We start from the raw sequence: 18440 nt of genomic DNA on the forward strand, positions 1-18440 counted from the left end.
AGGAAATACCCAAGCCTTGGCTCAGCAGAGGAATTTATCCTAGCAAAGAAATAGTTGTCGGGGCCATTTGAATGAAATGCAGTTTAATATTTGCTATTGATGAGGGCAAACCATCCCCACCAGCTTCCTCAGCTGCTGGCCAGGTGGCCCAGCTCAAGCCCAGTGTTCCCACGTGGTGCACTGGGAAGGGTTTCGGTTTGCTCCGGTGTTCCGTTATTTTGCTTTCAGTTGCAAACACCCTTGAGCTGTCTGTGGCTTGGTCCAAAGTGCCTTTTTAATATGCATCTGATGGCCCCAGGGAGAAATGAAAGTGCGTTGTAGGGGTCTGTAAGCCTGTGTAGATGCCTCACGGGCATGCGGTCTGCGGTGCCTTGCCCTGTGATAACCTGAAAAGAGCTCTGCTTTGTTGAGAGGCTTGTTTGTACCCCCTGCCATGGCTGTGCCTGATGGGTGCACCAGCGGGTGGTCCTTGGAAGGCCAGGCAAGGATGTGAGGGTACATGTGGGTGCCATGCACTAGGGAAGCAGCCTCAGCACTGTTTAATGCGAAGGGGTGGTGGCTTCTGGCCCGTGTCCTCGGTGCTGACAGGGGCTGCGGGGAGCTCGGGTGCTCCCCTTGCAGCGCTGCAGGTTCGGGGTGACGCTCCTGATGTCGATGGTTCTCGCGCAGCCTGGGTCGGCAGGGTCACATCGTCCCGCGTGAATCTTCACATGGAGTTTGCAGAAGCGGTGTGATTTCTAGCTCCTCTATTTTGGGAGGCGGGTGTGGGAAGCGGTGTGAAGCTGTGTCCCTAGCAGGCTCAGAAACCAAGAGACAGGGTGAGATTTATTTTTTTCTAATGTCTCAGAGGTTGGGGACGATGGGTGGCACAAGCTTGTCCTGGCCCTAGCAGGAAGGACTCCTCTCTGCCTGGTGTCAATCCACCCGTGCTGCCATTAAATGCCCACTGTTAATTCCTGGATGCATTTTGTCTCGTCTGAGGGGTGGCCAGGTTGGATGAGAGAGACCCAGAGGGGTTAACACCTTGCTTTCGGCCCCTCCAGCTCCAGGCTGACCTGCTTATGTCGGGAGGCTCCTTGCTTCAGCTCCACAGTACTGGTGGAGGCAATTGCATGGCCCTTTGGCCTCTCTGGTTTGGGATGGGTCCTCTCTGCAGGTGGAGGAGTTACTCTCTGCTCCTTGCCTTCCTCCCTGCATTCACAACCTTGGCCAGAAGGTGCTGTGGAGGAAGAGGAAGAGCTGCCTAAAGCCTGAGCTGATGCTGAGCTTCTTATCTTCCCCCTCCTTCTCCTTTTCTGAGACATCTCTCTTTCCTTCAGTGCCAAGACGATTTCTTGTCTCAGAGATCAGAAATAAGGCAGCTTTCTGTTGACACCTTGGGTTCCTCGCTCCCTCCCTTTTCACATTACGTTTCTTGTTATGCATTTTGACTTTCCCCCACTGGAAAAAGTCCCTTGTGGTTCTCTGTGCTTCTGCACAGCAGGACTCGCTAATCACATCATCTCCCAGCACTGGGTCCCAGAGGGCTTCTCCTTTAGAGTGAAAAATACTGTTGTTGTCTAGGCACCGTGGTTCCGTGAAGTTGCCTCAAGCCATTCTATAAAACTAAAGGTAATTTAATAAACGATTATGGATTTTCCATCTCAGGGGTTTCTCTCTCCTCAGGAGTTGTTATTAACCCGCAGTATTTATCACAAGCACTCTAAGAGCCGCAGTTTCATTTCCTGGCTAGGATGGATCGCAGCTAGCAGTTTTGGGACAGCCGCCGTGGTGATGGCCAGGCTCATGTGCTGAACTGATTCATGGACCGGTGCATAGGTGGAGGGCTTCCGAGTGCTCCTGGCCCTGGATATTTGTACCCCTATGCTGCAGGCATCTCCTTTATCAGCCAGGGGAAGTAGTGTTGCCCAGAGGCACTGTTGTCATAGCTGAGCTGAATTTATTTCATCCTTACGTAGATGCCCAACTTAGTGGCTGCTGGAGGTGTGGATTGGTTTGGTTGCCTAGTGTGAAATGTATTAAGGTGCCTCAGCTGAGAGGAGCGAAGGTTATGCAGGTGGGCCTGGAGATGGGTGATGCTCTGCAGGGGCAAGCGAATGCCTTTGTCCCCTCCAGTCCCAGTTTGTCCTTCCACGCAGACAGTGCTGAGGTTGTCTTTGGGGTCCCCCATGGGGTCCCAGCAGCAGGCGGAGGGAGGGTTGGGGAGGGGTGACGGCACCGCTGCTCATCGGTCCCTGCTTGGGGAAGCTTGCCTGGGTCAAGCCTTGTTCTTGCATGTGGTTGCAGGAAGCATAAGTCAGGTGAGACCTCTTGGGGCTTGTGAAGAGCAGAGCCGCTCATCCAGAAATGAAATAATAAGCTACAAAGCTAAGGACAAATATTTATTTGGGAGCAATGTCATTAGAGGCACCAAATTCCCAGCTGGGAATGAATCACAGAATCATTAAGGTTGGAAAAGAGTGTAAGATCATCAAGTCCAACCACCAACCCAACCCCACCATGCCCACTAAACCATGTCCCGCAGTGCCGCGTCCACATGTTCCTTGAACACCTCCAGGGATGGTGACTCCACCACCTCCCTGGGCAGCCTGTTCCAGTGCTTCACCACTCTCTCAGGAAAGACATTTTTCCTAATATCCAGCCTGAACCTCCCCTGGCGCAACTTGAGGCCATTTCCTCTTGTCCAGTCACTTGTCACTTCGGAGAAGAGACCAACACCCCCCTCCCCACAACCCCCTTTCAGGTAGTTGTAGAGAGCGATGAGGTCTCCCCTCAGCCTCCTCTTCTCCAGGCTGAATAACCCCAGTTCCCTCAACCGCTCCTCATCAGACTTGTGCTCCAGACCCCTCTCCAGCTTCATCGCCCTTCTCTGGACACGCTCCAGCACCTCAGTGTCCTTCTTGGAGTGAGGGGCCCAAAACTGAACACAGCATTCGAGGTGCAAGCACCCAGGTTGCTGTGAAAAAAATCTGCCTTGTTTGCCTATGGGGAACACTTGCAAATAGGCACGGTGACAGGCGGGCATGGTTCGAGTGTGTGGCATTAGAAATAGGAGCAGAGTTACTCTGCAGGGAATGTAATCTGAGTCACCTGGGAACGTTTGAAAAAGTTAAAAACCATATACCTTTTCCTGAGAGATGTTGGTCAACCTGTAATCTCAGCTCCGTTTGTGAAACGAGCCGTTGAACTGCTTTGCTGAATCATTTGCCAAATTGGTCCTCAACCGGTTTGCGTTTAGAAACTGCCGGGGAGGTAACCGCGCCGTTGGTAACTGCCATGTTGGTTATAACCCTCTTTCAGCAGAGCTGCTGCCCTTTTAGCGCGAGGTGCTGTTGGAGCCCTTGTTCTGCAGCCGGGGAATACCTGCGGCATGGCAGGGAGCTGTATCTTGTCATCCACGTTTGCTGTATATTGATTAAAAACGACCAAAGCTTTCTTTCCCAAAGTACTAATCGCTGCTGCTCTGGCGCTCATCAGGGATCAAGGGGCTGTTTAATTGCGAGTCTCTGCCGGGAATTGTTCGACGTGTCTTTCCGTGTTGCCGTGCGCGTGCGAGGGTGTCCCACGCTGGGCTCCGTGGGTGCCCCGAGCGGTGCTGGGCTCTGTCCGGTCAGGGCACAGCAGGCTGCGGGCTCCACCCCTGCTCCTGCCCCATCGCGCTTTGAGAAAGCCACCAGCATTACTGCTTGCTCGGAGTGACCTACGGTTGCGGGTAATTGTCAGGGGAAATACTCAGGATGAAGGTGTAGTAGAGGTGTAGTAGTTCTTGCTTTGGCCCTCTGGGTGAGGAAGGATGGTCCACGGCAGTGGGTGCTTTCTGGAGGGCACTGCTGGGTCTGTACTGGCTCATCACTGTCCGGATCTGCCCCTTTGCATCTCGGTCTCACGTTTTTTTGTACAGTTTCTGTCCCTTTTCCTTTCCTGCTGCGCTTTTTACCTCCCTATAAGCTATTCTCCTCTGTCCTCTTCCATTTCTCCTTGCAGCCTGTTGCTAGTTGCCTGCACAGCCACTACAGCAGCATCATCCCTGGGCAGCCCCAAGCGTTGTCCTGCTCCATCCTGGTTTCGGAGCTGCTGGGTCAGACCCATTGCTGAGCTCACCCCACCAGTGCCACTCCAGGGGCCGCATTCTGCCAAGGGACCGCTGGTGCAGGCTCCCCTCCTTCCCACTGCAGGTCCGTGACCAAAGTTATGTTCTTTTCCAGGTTCAGCCCTCCAGCACCTAAATTTTTCATCAGACCCCCACCAGCAAAGAAGGAGGGAGCCCTGTCGGAGCGCTCAGCGTCTGCAGAGAGCAGCTCCAGGGTCGGGGGTGCGGAGGAGCCGGCCGAAGTCCTGGCAGCAGCGGGGGATCCTGCCCAAGAGCCAGCAGCTGCAGATGACTCCCTGGGAGCAAAGGTAGATTTTCTTCTGCACCTTCTCTTCCTTGGAGAAGCCCACTCAGATTCTGCTGACTTCCGTTGGGTTTGGGATTTTTTTGGGTTTTGTTTGGTTTGGGTTTTTTTACAACACCAAATGAGGCTTTTATCTGCATCGTGATGTGAAGGCTTCCAGTTTCCTTTCCATATCAAGCCATGCCAAGTACTGATCTCCGTGTAGCACCTTCTCAAGCCCAGCTGGAGCCACCCATTTTCACGCTTCTGGCTTCCCCCAAGAGCCAGTGTTGCAGTGACAGCCATAGAGACGATTTTTATAAAACAAGGCTTTGCAGACAAAGTCGCCTTTGATCTGCTGACCTTCCTGGTGAACCTCGCTGCTTTGGAGCTTGACCTTGGTACTAGTGGGAGCTGGCACCTTGTTGTGCATCGTGTGGGATGAAGGCTGCTCCTGGGGCAATAGAAAAAGGATGTAAGAGAGCTTGAGAGGTTCTGAAAGTGCCAGCGTTGACATTAAGTTCACGGAGGGGGCTTGCACCTGCTTCCATCCAAATATCAGCAGTTTTAATGCTATAACTCTGCACATTTTTTCTGAATCAGGAGAAATGATGCCCTGTAGACGTAAAGAATAGCGTGGCTGAATGTTTTTGGCTAGACATATGAAATCATCTTTATTCCCTGCTTTGTTGCCATGTATGCGCAAATAAACCAGGGAAATACAAGTGGACCTGTCTAAGTAGGATCCAAAATTACTTCAAAGGATTCTTCTGGATTCAAAGGATGCTTCTGGATTGCAGTTTCGTCTTCTGCTTGTGTCACTGTACGCAAGCTCCGTATAACCTCCCTGGGGAGGTGGGAGACCACAGGCCTAGGCAAGATGCGGGTTAGCATCTTTGGGAATATACGCTTGGCAAAGCTTTGCTAAGCTTGAAAACGCGGAGACAACCGAAAGAGCAATGAAATGAGAGTAGACTCTTCTCTCCCCAGTGCTTTAACTGCTGGGGAGATGTAGCCTCTGATTAGGTCTAAGGATGTCCTGTAAATACTCTTGCAGATTCTGCTGAAGTCAAGGCCACAGCACAAAGCAGTTCTTCACGTTAGTGAGTGAGGGGGTATTAAATTTCAAGAGCAGTCACAAAGCCCTTTGTTATAAATAGGGGTCAGAAGCCCAGGGATGAGGTTCCTTTTGAGAGGTGATGCCTTTGAGGTTAAATACCAGCTCTCAGCTGCTGCAAGACAGAAAGCCATCTCAGCTGCCTTCTTCAGGAAGGTGCCGTTGGAGAAGAACGCCCGAGCAGAGATCCTCAGCTCTCCAGCACCGATGAGTGCATGAGATGAAACCTAAGCGCCATCTGAAACGGGATAGTTGTGCTGAGCACTTTCTAAGTCCTTATTTTCCTGTTCTTAATACATCTCACTTGCAGCTGTGTTCCTCTTTTTGTCTCAGAATACCAAACCTGTCCAGGCATGGGGTTCTGGGTGTGTTCCTTGGGTGGGAGTGAGCAAAGCCAGGCTGGCACGAGGGTGCAAAATACCCTTGAGGTCTCTGCCAGGACTCAGTGCTGGGCGCACGCAGCTTCCTCGTGCAAGCTTGCGTGTAGGAAGTGCAGATGGAGCCCATGTCTCATCTGTGGGTGGGCTTGGACCCATGCTCAACTGATGGCACGGGCATACCCCTGCTTGATTTGCGCCCAGGTCCCATCTCAGCTGCTCCTGGCTTGGTGAGGTGGTGGATCCTGCAGCAGAGTGGTCTCACCCAGACCAGGCAGCTGCTTTCTGCAGCCCATGGTGCTTGTTTTCCAGTTGCTACCATCCTCTACTGCGGAGCTGGAAGGTGCTGTGGAGACTCGGAGCCTGGTGAGGGTCAAGAAGTTGACGCCGTTCGTGGAGGCGGAGCCCCTCACCTTGGGAGTGGAGGAGGTAAGTGGGAATCTGATGTGCTTATGTAGCCCCCACTCCCACTGGTGGCCCTCGGTGCAGCTCACGGAGTGGCCTCACACCCCTCCAAGCATATCGCACAGCACTGCTGAAGCAACCGGTCATTGGAGAGGCCATGCGGGACGTGTCGTAGGGTTGGCCAAGGACGTAACCTGTGCGGCACCTATGGAGGGCATTATTCATCCTGCTGTTCCTAACCAAGTGGTTGACAGGAAAATTTTGCAGTAGATTTTGCTGTAGCATCCTGAGAGAGAGCAGCATGCAAATCAGAGAGAGAGTGAGGAGACCTCCCAAATTACTTTGATGTAATGTATTAATTAATGTATTACTTAATGAGTATGGGAGATTTTTCCCATGGTTTCTCCACTAGAAAGTGTAATGGATGTAGGGTGAGATTAGGATGATTTTGCCTGTGTTTGAGGAACAGGCCCCTCCAGTCATATCTGTCCTTTGCTTCAAACCATGGCTCTTCTGCATCCATCTGGATGCTTGACATCTTGATCTCTCCTCCCCTCCCTCCAGGTTTTTGACATCCTGCCGCTGTACGGTGTGCTGCAGCCGGGCGAGAGCCAGCGGGTTACGTTCACCTTCTTTGGCCACGCGAACATCGTCGCCAGCGTCACGGCGGTGTGCAAGGTGGAGGGCGGCCCGACTTACAAGATTTCGCTGAGTGGGGAGGCTTCGCTCATCGACTATCTCCTAGATGTTACGGAGATCGACTGCGGGCTGCAGGTACCGCGCACTTCTCTTGGCAGAGGTCTTTGAAACCATCGCCGGCGGGTTGCTGCCCACCTAGGTCTAGGGCTCTCTCCCCTTCCCAGCTACTTTGTCAGCTGTATGGCTTGGAAGTACAACCTTTGAGCGATACATCCTGCATCCAAGGTGGTTTTTAACGGCCATCTCCATCCACCCACACCCCCCCCCCCCCCCCCCAAAGTTGGGAATTCCTGGGGCAGGCAGGATCCCGGTGGTGATCTCCAGAGGGACATGCCCCATGACATTGAGCCACTGGTCCACTCCTAAAGCCTGAGGTGCAAGGAGATGCTCTTTTTCAGTGCTCTCAATTAATCAACAAAATAAACCAGGGAGGAAGTTAACTTGGGCTTCCCGTCACTGTAGCTGGAGAGAGTTTCCCAGAAGAATCCCCACTTTACTTCTTTTCATTTAAAAACCCCATAGATATTTCCAGCTCTTGGCCCTGCATGTGTTGCACTGTCTGTCTCCCTTTTTGCTGGTATTTTGCTTGCAAGTACTTGTATGCAGGTGCCTTTTCCTCTGAAATGCCTCTGTCTTTGTTTCAGCTAGCTGTTCGATGACACCTTAAAGCGCAGAGGGCTTGTATCCCCTGGTGTCTTTGTTACTGCTCTTTACATGGTTGTCATTGCACCTCTGCGTGCTGCCATAAATATCTGTTCCTGTGTAGGGCTAAGAGGTGCCCTGTGGCTGTGGGTTCCCCGGGTTAACCCGGGAGAGTCAAGTGCCCATATGTCCTCTGCAGTCCCTGCTGCTGCGCTGGGTTCGTTTCCTTTCAAGCCAATGAAAGAGGAAGGAGATTCCCAGCATCAGGCCTGTGTCTGTAACTTCCCGCTCCTCTGTCCTCTCTTCAGCTGTTTAACAAAGTCATCGAAGCAGAGGTCACCCTGCAGAACAGCGGCAAGGTGGGATTCACCTACGCGGTGCTCAGCCCCAGCGCGGCCGCTGCCGACAGCCCTCTGCCCGGCGTGCCCCTGGTCGTGCCCAGCACGGTGAGTACGGAGGTAGCGCAAGCGATTAACCCTGGCCCTTTGTCAGGCTGCCTAGGAGAGGGTTATAGGGAAAAAAGGGAAAAAAGCCATGAAGAACCCCGTAAAAGCAGCCAGGAGAGAGAGGGCTGTAAGCAGTTGCTGCTGGGGGGCAGAGAAGGTCAGGCAAGCGCGGTCCTAATAGACTGCCTTGAATGGCCTTTGCTGGCGGGTGGCTCTGCTGTCATTCAGCAGCCAGGGGCGGGAGGCACGAGTGCTTTGGTAGCTCTCCGGACCCCAGCTGCTGAGCTCTCTGCTTGTGCTGGCGCTGGCGCTGGCCGGTGCAGGCTCTCCCGAGGGTCACCGTACCCAGGTTGTGTGATCGGAGAGGACTTAGTCCTTGTCCCTGCCTGTAACAAACCCTGCCTGCCCCCTGCCAGCACTGACCAGGTGAGACTTCAATACTCTCTGGCTTGGGCATGACGCTCTTTGTCCAGAAATTGTAACAGCCCCTGTACCAGTCCCTCACTCCTCCAGCTTTGCTGCTCTGCAGCAGCTTTGTGGGGCAGTGAGGGGGCCAGGGAGGAGCAGGGCTGGAATAGCAAGGAGAGGAGTTTGCAGCATCCCACCATCCCAGCTTCTCAGTCCTGCATGGATGTCTTTGAGCTGAAGCAGTGTTCCTATCTTGGACGCTTTTTGCGATGGGAAGAGGAAGCCAAATGGCTTTCACTTTCCCTCATGCCTGTCTCCTACAAGGGATAACATGCTGATGCCCTCTTCCTGCGAGCTTCCCAACACACAGCTCTGCTCGGACCCGCGCAGTTGTTGCTGTAACGGCGTTGTCGGCCCTGGCAGCTTGACAGGGCTCACTTTCGCTGCAGCTGTGTTGTGCACTGGAGTAAGGGCTCGGGGGCCCAAGTGGCAGGATCCGTCCCGCTCTGTAGCTCGTCCCTGCAGCATGGAGGGGAGCGGGGAGCCGAGGGTCCAGCCCCACGTGCGGAGGGCGAGCCGAGGAAAGCTGCGGCTGTGTCCTGTCATCCAGAGCTGTGTTGCCATCTGCTTGAGTTTGCTCTCAACCTGGCTGGCGTGAGCCCAGCCCGGGGATTGGACAGTCCCCCTGGAAGTCTGGAGAGGAGGTGACCTTCCTGGCAACACCTTCTTCCCTAGATCTCATCCTAGTCTCTGCTCCTGCGTTTCCAGAGATATATGTTTGCGGGTCATCGTGAGTCCAGATAGGCTCGTGCACCCTCGGTGTAACCGCACAGGCAGGAGATGTTTGGTTGGGGTCGTTAATAAGGGGTGAGGCCCTTCGGCACCAGCCTGGAAACCACTGACGTGCTGTGAGAGGAGCTGCTGGCTCTGCTGAGAGTGCAGGCACTTCACTCCTCTTCCACAGTGGCTGGTAAAAGAGCTTTTATTTCTTCAGTCTGGCTCTGGCTAGCAGAGAGTGAACATCGTTAGCAGAAGAGCTGTGCTCCTGCTGAGCGCAGGGCAGTCTGTGCTGTGGGAATGCATCCCTACGAGCCCTCTGAAGGATACAGTGCATCCTGGTGTAGGAGACTTGAGCTTTTGGATAGAAGAGAGCTAGAAGGCGATGTTGTCTGATGCTTTTTTCTCTTTGAGAACCTGCCTTCTCCTCTCAGCGTGTCTATCGTCTGAGGCATCCCTCCACCAAACCCTCTCTGTTTTGCATTCCCTCCCTCTTCTCCCACACCCTGCAGGGTTACCTTGGACCTGGCAAGCAGCACGTGTTGAAAGTCTATTACCTGCCGGGAGTGCCTGGAATCTTCTTTAAGACTTTTGAGATCCAAGTGGGTCACTTAAAACCAAAGGAAATCTCCCTGAAAGGAGAGGGGAATTTTCCCAGGATCTCCTTGGACTTGCCCAGGAACATCGAAGGTGAGCACTGCCTGTCTGCTCCCCAGGAAGGTCCGTGGCTTTTTCCCCCATGTCATATGGCCATAGGGCAGCTCCCACCCATCTCCAGCAAGCCTGGAGGTTTCAGGGCTGTCAGACCGACACTCAACCCTCTGGTTGCTTCCCAAGTCACTAGCAGACAAGCCCATGTGGGCTTTGCCCCGGGAACCATCCTGCAGAGCTTGCCAGCGTATCTGTTGGTGGCCTGGAAAGATGATGCCTAGACAGAAAAGCTTGGGAAAGCTGTCAGGCTGGCAGGGATTTTGGCAGGGTTGGCTTTGCATCACATTGCGGGGGATGAGATGCTCCTATGTGGGGAGGAAGATGGGTGGGAGTGAACATCAGGATTCAGAGGGGAGTCGCAGCATCCATTTTCCATAGGTTGCTCGAGGAGTTTGTTTCTGGGAGAGCCCAGCATCGGGGGAGTGGGACTTCCCAGCTTAAGTGAGAATGGTGCTGCGCTCACCCTTCTATTTGTGGATGTTTTCTTCCTTCAGGAAACGAAAAGTATGAGAGGATCCTCAGGGAGGTGAAAGAGAAGATGAAAAAGGATGGCCAGAGAGATGAAGCAGCTGTTCTGGTGGAGGCTGCAGCCGTGGAGCCACCCACGGACGACTCGGGCACCGTGGTGAGAACGGCTGCTGCCCCATTTGTCACGTGCCACCCTCCCGCCGTGTCACTTGGGCCCCTTGCACCCTGCAGCAGGCTTCCTGGGGCCCTGCTGGCACTTGGGACCTCCCTGCCCGCATCTGGCCATGATCAGGCGTCAGCTCAGCGTTGCCCCGGGGGCTGCCCACCTCTGGTAGCTGTCCCTCCTGTAGATGCACCAGCTTCCAGACTACCCCAGGGGGAGATCCTGAAGACCATGCTGACGTGATTGAATTTATGGTACTTTGTGAATGGAGATGCAGGTCATCGCTGGGGTGTTTGTGGCTCACACCCCAAGCCCTGCCAGGTTTACAGAGCTTCATAGCAGCAGCCTGACTGCACCCTGGGACCGCGCTGTCAGTGTTCGTCTCCAGGAGGCACCAGCTTCGTTGTGGTTCCCTTTTGGAGAGAGCTTTTGTCCAAGCTGCTTTGGCAGTGGCTGGGGGCAGGCAAATACTTGGAGCGCTGGAAGGTTCCTGGCTTGTCTGTCGTTTGTCTGGCCAGATCAGCTTTTATAACAGTGACCGGACAGGCGAAGATGCTGGAGTTCATTTCCCCCCAGATAAGGTCCTGGCTAGGAGAGCGGGAGGTGTCAGAGACACTGAGCAGGGAGACAGGAGGACCCCATCACCCCCTTCAACAAAAGCAGGGTGGGATCCTCTTTCAGAGACAAGCCTCTCCCTTGGGAAGGACCTTTGCTAACCAGCCACTGTCTTTGCTTTCCTCAGTTTGACATTTGGCTGCAGATGCAGATGGAGCAGCTGCTGGTAGAGAAACACGCCCTGGAGCAGCAAAAAGCTCTTGCCTCTGGTTCCCCGCAGGACACTGTCTTTGACCAGCGTGCTCGTCGGAGGCTTCTCAAGTTAGTGGGGACTCCCGTACCCTATCTCCTGGCACCGCGAGGGTAACACCCAGCGGCACACCCCTGCTCCTGAGAGAGAGCTCTTTGTGTTTGCAGAGCTGGGAATAGCTGGGGACTTCAGAAAGGGTGTGATCCTGATGGATTTACATGTTCCCTGTGAGCAGCTGAGTGTCCTCACCTCTATAGTGCCACCCCGAGCTTTGGGGATGCTCAGCTCCCCACAGATGATGGGTTCTGTTCTTAGAGCTGAGGGGGTCCAGTGCCGACCACCAAGCCCATCCAGACAGCCCAGACACCATCCCTGCTGACCAGCTCCGAAAGAGGCAACTCAAAGCTGGCATCTTTGTTCCAACTAACAGATCCCACTAAACAAAAAGAGCAGGGAACGGCACAGGTTGACAACCCCTTGAGAAGCCCTAAATCGGGTGGCTTGGGTGCTGGTGGGACTGCAGGGCTCACCTAGGTAACTTGGTCCTTCCTTTTGTTCCTTCATGAGGAGGGACGGGCACTGTAGGCTCCAGTTCAGGAAGAAGAGGCTCTGCAAAACAGATTGTTTAGGTGGTTTCCTGAGTGGGATTGCTCTGGCAAAGGACCTTCCCAGGAATCTTGGAGGTGTTGGTTACTGTGTTTACCGGTGCTCCTCTGGGGACAGATCTGGTTGCAGAGCAGTGCAACCTAATTTTTTGTTAAGGTCCCACTGGTAGCTGACAAAAGCTAGGACCTAGACTCCCCATGACTTACCAAAGACTTATTACCAGGTGGTCAGGCTTGGGTTTCACTGGCTAGAGTTGAGTTTTTACAGCAGTGAATACAGAAATATCCATTTCATTGGCATCTTCCATCCACTAGGAAACGTTGCCAGGCTGTGGTTTAAGGGCTCTTCTTACTTCTCGTTCCAGAGCTGAGCTGCCCGAGTATGTCCTGGACTTTGGCTACATCATTCTCGGGAACATCCACACACGTGTTGTGAAGATCACCAACACCGGGCAGTTCCCCGTGACCTTTCGCACCGATGGACGGGTCCTGTGTGACACAGGTAACCAGTGCTGGGGAGACTTCACGTGGGCTTGAAGGAGCTGTCTCCGACAGATTGGCTTAAGCCACTGGACATGGGGACGTTTTTTGAGTGCTTGTTTGTATAGCTTTGTCCTGCTTAGTACCCCCTGCTTGGTGCTTTGGAGCCTCAGTTCTCCTGGCCAGCAGTGCCCAGAGACGTGGCCTGCCTGTGGCTGCCCTAACACATGATTGCAGGGGCTGGATGTGCTGATCACTGTGGTCACCTCTCAGCATGTTCTGCTCTTGGCTACCGTGAGCATCATCTGAGTTTTTGCGCAGTCAGTAGGTTTGCGTTGCAAACAGATGGCCCCTTGGTGGTTTGGAAGTGCTTTGGTTTAGAGTTCATAATGTCACAGCACTTCTGTTCAGCCTTTATTGAGAAAACAGCCTGTGAGGTCCTCTGGTGTATCAAAATAGGCTTCCGAAACAGGCCTTGAGGTAAGGCTGCAGTGCCATCAAATGGTGACTCACTGTGCCTGAGGGCTGGTCAGGTGTCTCCTCTAAGTTGTTTCCCAGGGAGCACCACAGCACAGGGGAATAGTAGTTGGAAGTTCTCCTTTGCAGAGGTCTGCGCATCCTTCCCTGGGATGCCTGATAAGGAATTACCAGTGTTCCTCAGCTAATGTTTCCTTTTTACCATGCGGACCTTGGCTTGTGGCTGTGAAAAGCCTTTCTCCTTGACAGGTGACAAGGGAGAAAGAGTGGCAGGCTTCTCCGGAGAGGCAAAGAGCCCTCTTCTTCACAGAGCTGCCAGCCAGGACACCCGTATGGCCTTAACGTGCTTGTGACACATTTCATGTCGCTTGAGTGTCTCAGCTGTTTTATTTTCCTCTGTTCAAGGTTTCAGCGTGGACCTGGACCGTGTGAAGCACCTGCCCTACTGCGAGACTGAGACGTTTGAAGTGCGCTTTGACCCACAAAGTGCCAACCTGCCCCTGGGAGAGGTGGACGTGCTCCTGCCCATCAAGGTACCTCATGGTCCCTCACCTCCCTCTGCCCGCACCACCTTTTGGGGCAGGCAGCAGGTTGGGGACAGCAGTAGATGTCACTCAGGCTCTCAGCTGGATGCTCTGTCCTTTGCTAGGTAGCAGAAGGCCCCACGTTTCATGTCCGCCTCCGTGCCTACGTGACTGTGCCGTCCCTCTGCCTCTCCAGGGACAGGCTGGAGTTCTCCGCTGTCCAGTGTGGGCAGTGCCGGGAAGAAACTGTGCAGCTCCACAACCAGCTCCAGGTCCCCTGTAAATGGTTCATCACTGTGATTGAGCCTGTTAAGAAGGTAAAGCGCAGATGACGTGTAGCGCCTAACTTCTTGGTTGAGTTTTCATTGCCTCTCTTGCCTTTTCTGCCCCTGTGGCTGCCTGAGCACTTGGGCTACAGCTCGTGTGAGGAAGCTTTAGAGAGTACCGAGCAAATCTGGTTTGTACCTGGACCTGTTCACTGGCTGATGCTTCACTTCTCTGCCATCTTCCCCCATTCCTCCTCCGAGGACAGTGCCTCCCCATCTGCCTGCCCTGCCTATATGTCTTCCCTCCAGCTGTAGACCAGTGGTGGCTGCGGCTGGTTTGGATGCGGGTGCTCTCAGGACCGTGGCAGTATCTCAGAGCACTGCAGGACCCGAGGGTCTGTCCTCGCAGACCGAGGAGACCTCACACAATTGGTTTTTTGCGCTCAGGGGGACAAGCATTTGCCGGTGAGGGTGCGTCGGAAGCTGTTCCAGGAGCGGAAGACCAAGCCCCGTGTCTTCAAGGTGTTGCCCTCGGCTGGAACCCTGGCTCCGGGAGAGCGATGCAATGTGCGAGTCAGGTTTTCACCCGTGGAAGAGGTGAGATTGGCGGGTGTCACCCCCAGGAGGTGTGGCAGGGCAGTGTGGTAACTAGCCCAGCTCAGGGAGCCCGAGATGAGGTCTATCTGCACATGGAGCTTTCTGCAAGCCCCATACCACCGTGCCTCAGTTTCCCCTGCAGCGCACTCTTCTGAGAGGGGCTTTGAAATGCCAATGAGGAGCTGGCACAGAGAGCATCAGGGCACTGCAGTGCAGCTTCCTCTCGGCGCATGGGGGGAAATCTGCCTGTTTCCCCTCGTCTTCCCCCTTTCATGGGTGTGTTTGCAGGCTGCAACACCCTGGTGCAGAGCAGCTGGCATGCTCGCAGGGGATAGCTAACCCTGGAAGGGCTGATCTAGGCTAATCCTGCTGCTGGTACCAGCAGACAAAACAGCCACCAGACCCCTTCCTGGGCACGGCAGGACAGTCACCTGTAGTGGTATGCTGCCAGCGGTCCCTGTGGCTCTGGCCCAGCCTGCCTGCACGTTCCCAGGTAGTTTGGGAGTCAGCATAAAGGACGGAGTGTTCCCAGAGATAGTTTGCATGCGGCCACCATGACTTGGAAACTGGCAGCTTGTAACAGTATGGACACGAGTGTTTCCACGCCTAGGAAGCGTCCCAGGGATGTTTGAATTGCTAGTAGAGCTGTAACCATCTTGTCTCTGGCTTTAATCAGAGCCAAGCCCTGAGCAGAGAGGAAGACCCTTATTTCTAGCCCGTGAGAGCTCATCTGCCTCCTTCACGTAGCTGATGTTTGCCTGATGCAGCAGCGCCAGGACTGTGTCTGGGCAACATAACCCTGAAGAAGGAGGTGAAGCAGCCCCTGAGTCCTGTGAGAGCTGAGTCCACCCATGAGGACCTTTCTTATGAGCATTGCACTCCCTCGTGACTAGGTGGAAACATCTGATAGTCCATTTTAGATCCATCTGATACCCAAATATCCAGTTGCACTTCACACCAGGATTCATCCCAGTTCCTCAGAGCCAGCATGCAGGTGCCGTAGCCCCTGCTATAAGTTAATATGTTTTCCATTCAGCTTAGAGGTACTGGTAACATCCCTGACCTTGGGGCAAGGGTTGAATTTGAGGCCCTGCCACCTGGGACTTCATGGAGGAGCTCTCTGCACTTGTCTCTTTTCAGAAGTCCTACAGAAGCGAGATGAAGGTTAACATTTGCCAGCGCACCCAGCCCCTCCAGCTGCTGGTCTCGGGGCAGGGGCTGGAGCCACAGCTGGAGTTCAGCCCCACGGTGCTCGACTTGGGAGCAGTGCTGCCGTACAGCCGTGGGGTGGAGGGGACAGTCATAGTGAAGAACCCGTGCGAGTTCCCCATCGAGTTTTACTCGCTGGAGTTTGACCAGCAGTACCTTGCTGAGGAGCAGGTGAGAGGGAAGGTCTGGTCCCCACATGCGTAATCCCGTAGCTCCGCAGTGCTCCAGCGTTCCCAGGCTTGTGCCGGGGAGACGGAGGCAGTCCCCAGGGCAAAGCCTGGTGGCATTTCAGGGTTAGCCAGCTGGGCTGGCAGGCTGTGGAGGGGCTTGGATAGTCCGTGCTGTTGGGAGGAAGGAATGAGGGAGAAGATGGGTTGGCTGGGGAGTCTGTTCATGGGATGGAGGTCAAGAAACACATCCCATACATGGTTCCTCTTCCCTACGCACACAGATCCTGCAGACGCTGAAGGACTATGATTGCCACAACACCTTATTGCTGCCTCCACGTGCCCCGGGTGAGAAGCTGCCCCCGGAGGTGCTGGAATACTACCAGCACCAGAAGAGACTGCAGGGTGAACAGGCACACTCCAAGACAGGGGAACCAGCGGGCCAGGACAATGGTGAGGGTTTGGCATTGGCTGTCGTGAGTGTGGACACAGCAGGGAGTCCAGCCCAACCTCCCCTGAGCTCTCTGTGACCTTGTTCTCCACGGAAAGTCCATGCTTTTAGCAGCCACCTCTTCCCCAGCTCGGTGGAGGAATTCCTGGGTGAAAGGAATTCCTGGGGCTTGGAATGTGCATCCTCTACCAGCCCTGAGTGCAGCCTAAGCAAGCTCATATCTGCCTGCCATGGACTGGGGAAATAATCAGGATATCTCCTTGTGTCCCTCATCCACAAGGAGTAGGGCTGGATGAGTTCTTCATCCGGTAGAACCAGGTGTAATTTCAGTAGCTATTTGATATTTGCTCCTTCCCAGCAACAAAAGCACAAGCTCAAAATTCCCCTGAGGGCAGAGACAGCCTGGGCAGGCTTTTCTGGGCAGGGAAACTCTGCCTTGGGAGCTTCCCTTCTTGGGAAATTTTCCGTGGTTTGCATGTGGCCATGCGAAGTGGCGAATGGCAAAGAGCAGATTGCCTGGCCATGTTCACCCTCTTCTTCCCTCCCCATGTCCTTCCTCCTCAGCAAACCTTGAAGACGTCCGGACGCGGTCAGATGAAGGAGGAAAGCACTCTGCTGGGATCGTTGACACCATCTCATCCCATAGCTCAGTCATTCCCTCCACCATTTTTGATGAAAGCCCCTCCAACAAGGTGGTCTTTAAATCTGAATGTGGAGAAGAGGAGGAGGAAGGTGCGGACAAAAGACACGGGACAGGTAATAACCCGAAGCCCTTCACCTATTTTACGTCTGTTGTGGCAACAGGGCCTCAGTAGTGGACTTCAGCGTCACCTCCATCACTTCACTGCAGCCTGGTGCCATCTTCGCTCCTGTGGGCCCTGAATGCACTCTTGTATATGAAGTCTGTAGGATCCTGAGAAGAGTCTGGGGCAGGGACAAGGGAGAGGCCAGGGAGGTTTTGCCCAGCTTTACCAAAGGAGCGCCTTTTCTCCCAGGAGCTGCTGGGATCAGGATGGTGGTGGTCCCTTTCCTAGGCAGGGCAGCGCACTGCCTGTCCTATATGACGTTGCAAGCCAAGATGGCTTTGGCTGACCTTCCAAGGGCAAAGGTGGCAACTCTTTGTAAATGCTGTTATGGTGAATTCAGAGCCCAGCACATCTGCGGCTCTAATATTCCTAAAGCATCCAGCTTTTGGATAATCGCTTGATTCCCAAATGGAGGAGCTCCCGTGGGACTGTGTAATATGCCCGGTTCTGCCTGTCCCCCCCTTACTCAGCAGGACCTGGGACCAAACTCCCATGAGGACCATGTTGACAGTTCAGGGAAGGAGACTTGGCCCAGTCCTTTTAGGTATTGCCAGATGCTCGTTCTTTCCTCTTTCTGCCATCCCGTTTACTATACTCTGAACAGGAACCTCTCCCAGCATCTAGGGCAGACCCTGCTCTGCCCAAGCCTTAAGGAAGGGGACGGGGAGACCCTGGGCGTGACGTTGGTTTCGGCAGAGTCTTCTCTGCCAGGATCTGAGGGGATGGGGAGGATGATCAGCATCACAGGTAGGCAGGAGGCTGACTTTTCTACCCGGTCCCACACAGCAGAGCATCGGCAAAGCACCGCCAGCAGCAAGGAGGCCGCGGGAGAACTGGATGACAGCCCTGTCTATAGGGCTATCGCCCGCCACCTTGGCATCGATATCTCTGCAGAAGGGCGCGCAGCCCGAAACCGCAGAGGGATTGTCGTCATCGTCCACGGGGCACCCCTGACAGGTACGTGAGCTGCAGCCCTTGGCTGCAAGGAGGGGGGGAAGCAGGAGAGGAGTATCCTGGTGGACCGTGCTGCCTGGTTGATCAGTTGAAGCGAAGCGAGGTAAGCCACAGCTTGCTGGTATGTTAAACGGTCCCAGGCCTTCACCTAGCCGGCGCAAGTGGCGTGGCTCATCTTGTGTCCATACAGCCAGGCTCTGGTTCCCCCAAACAGGGTGGCCACGTCCCCGTTGCCTTGTTGGGACCACGTTGCCTAGTGTCCATGTTGCCTTGTGGGAGCAGTCCCTAGCCCATACTGACCCCCAAACCGTGCCCAGACGTTACCCGAGACAGCGCCGTCCAGCACAGGCTAGCAAACGGTCTGAATGGTGGTGGGACAGGGCTCCAGAGCCTGGCCCAGGGCTGAGGTTGCCACAAGGGATGAAGTCTTTAGGTGAATGTGAAGTGGAGATGATCCACCTGGCTCTAGAGGACAACACTTCTAACCATGCTCAAGCTGCCTCCCTCGTGGTT

General features: G+C 54.4%; 1 pseudogene; it reads left to right on the forward strand.

Annotated features, from left to right (window-relative positions):
• Nucleotides 1–18440, forward strand: part of LOC132319254 (hydrocephalus-inducing protein homolog) — a 121355-nt pseudogene that overhangs the window by 65484 nt on the left and 37431 nt on the right.

This window comes from Gavia stellata, chromosome 26, assembly GCF_030936135.1.
Source record: "Gavia stellata isolate bGavSte3 chromosome 26, bGavSte3.hap2, whole genome shotgun sequence".
NCBI classification, from domain to species: domain Eukaryota; kingdom Metazoa; phylum Chordata; class Aves; order Gaviiformes; family Gaviidae; genus Gavia; species Gavia stellata.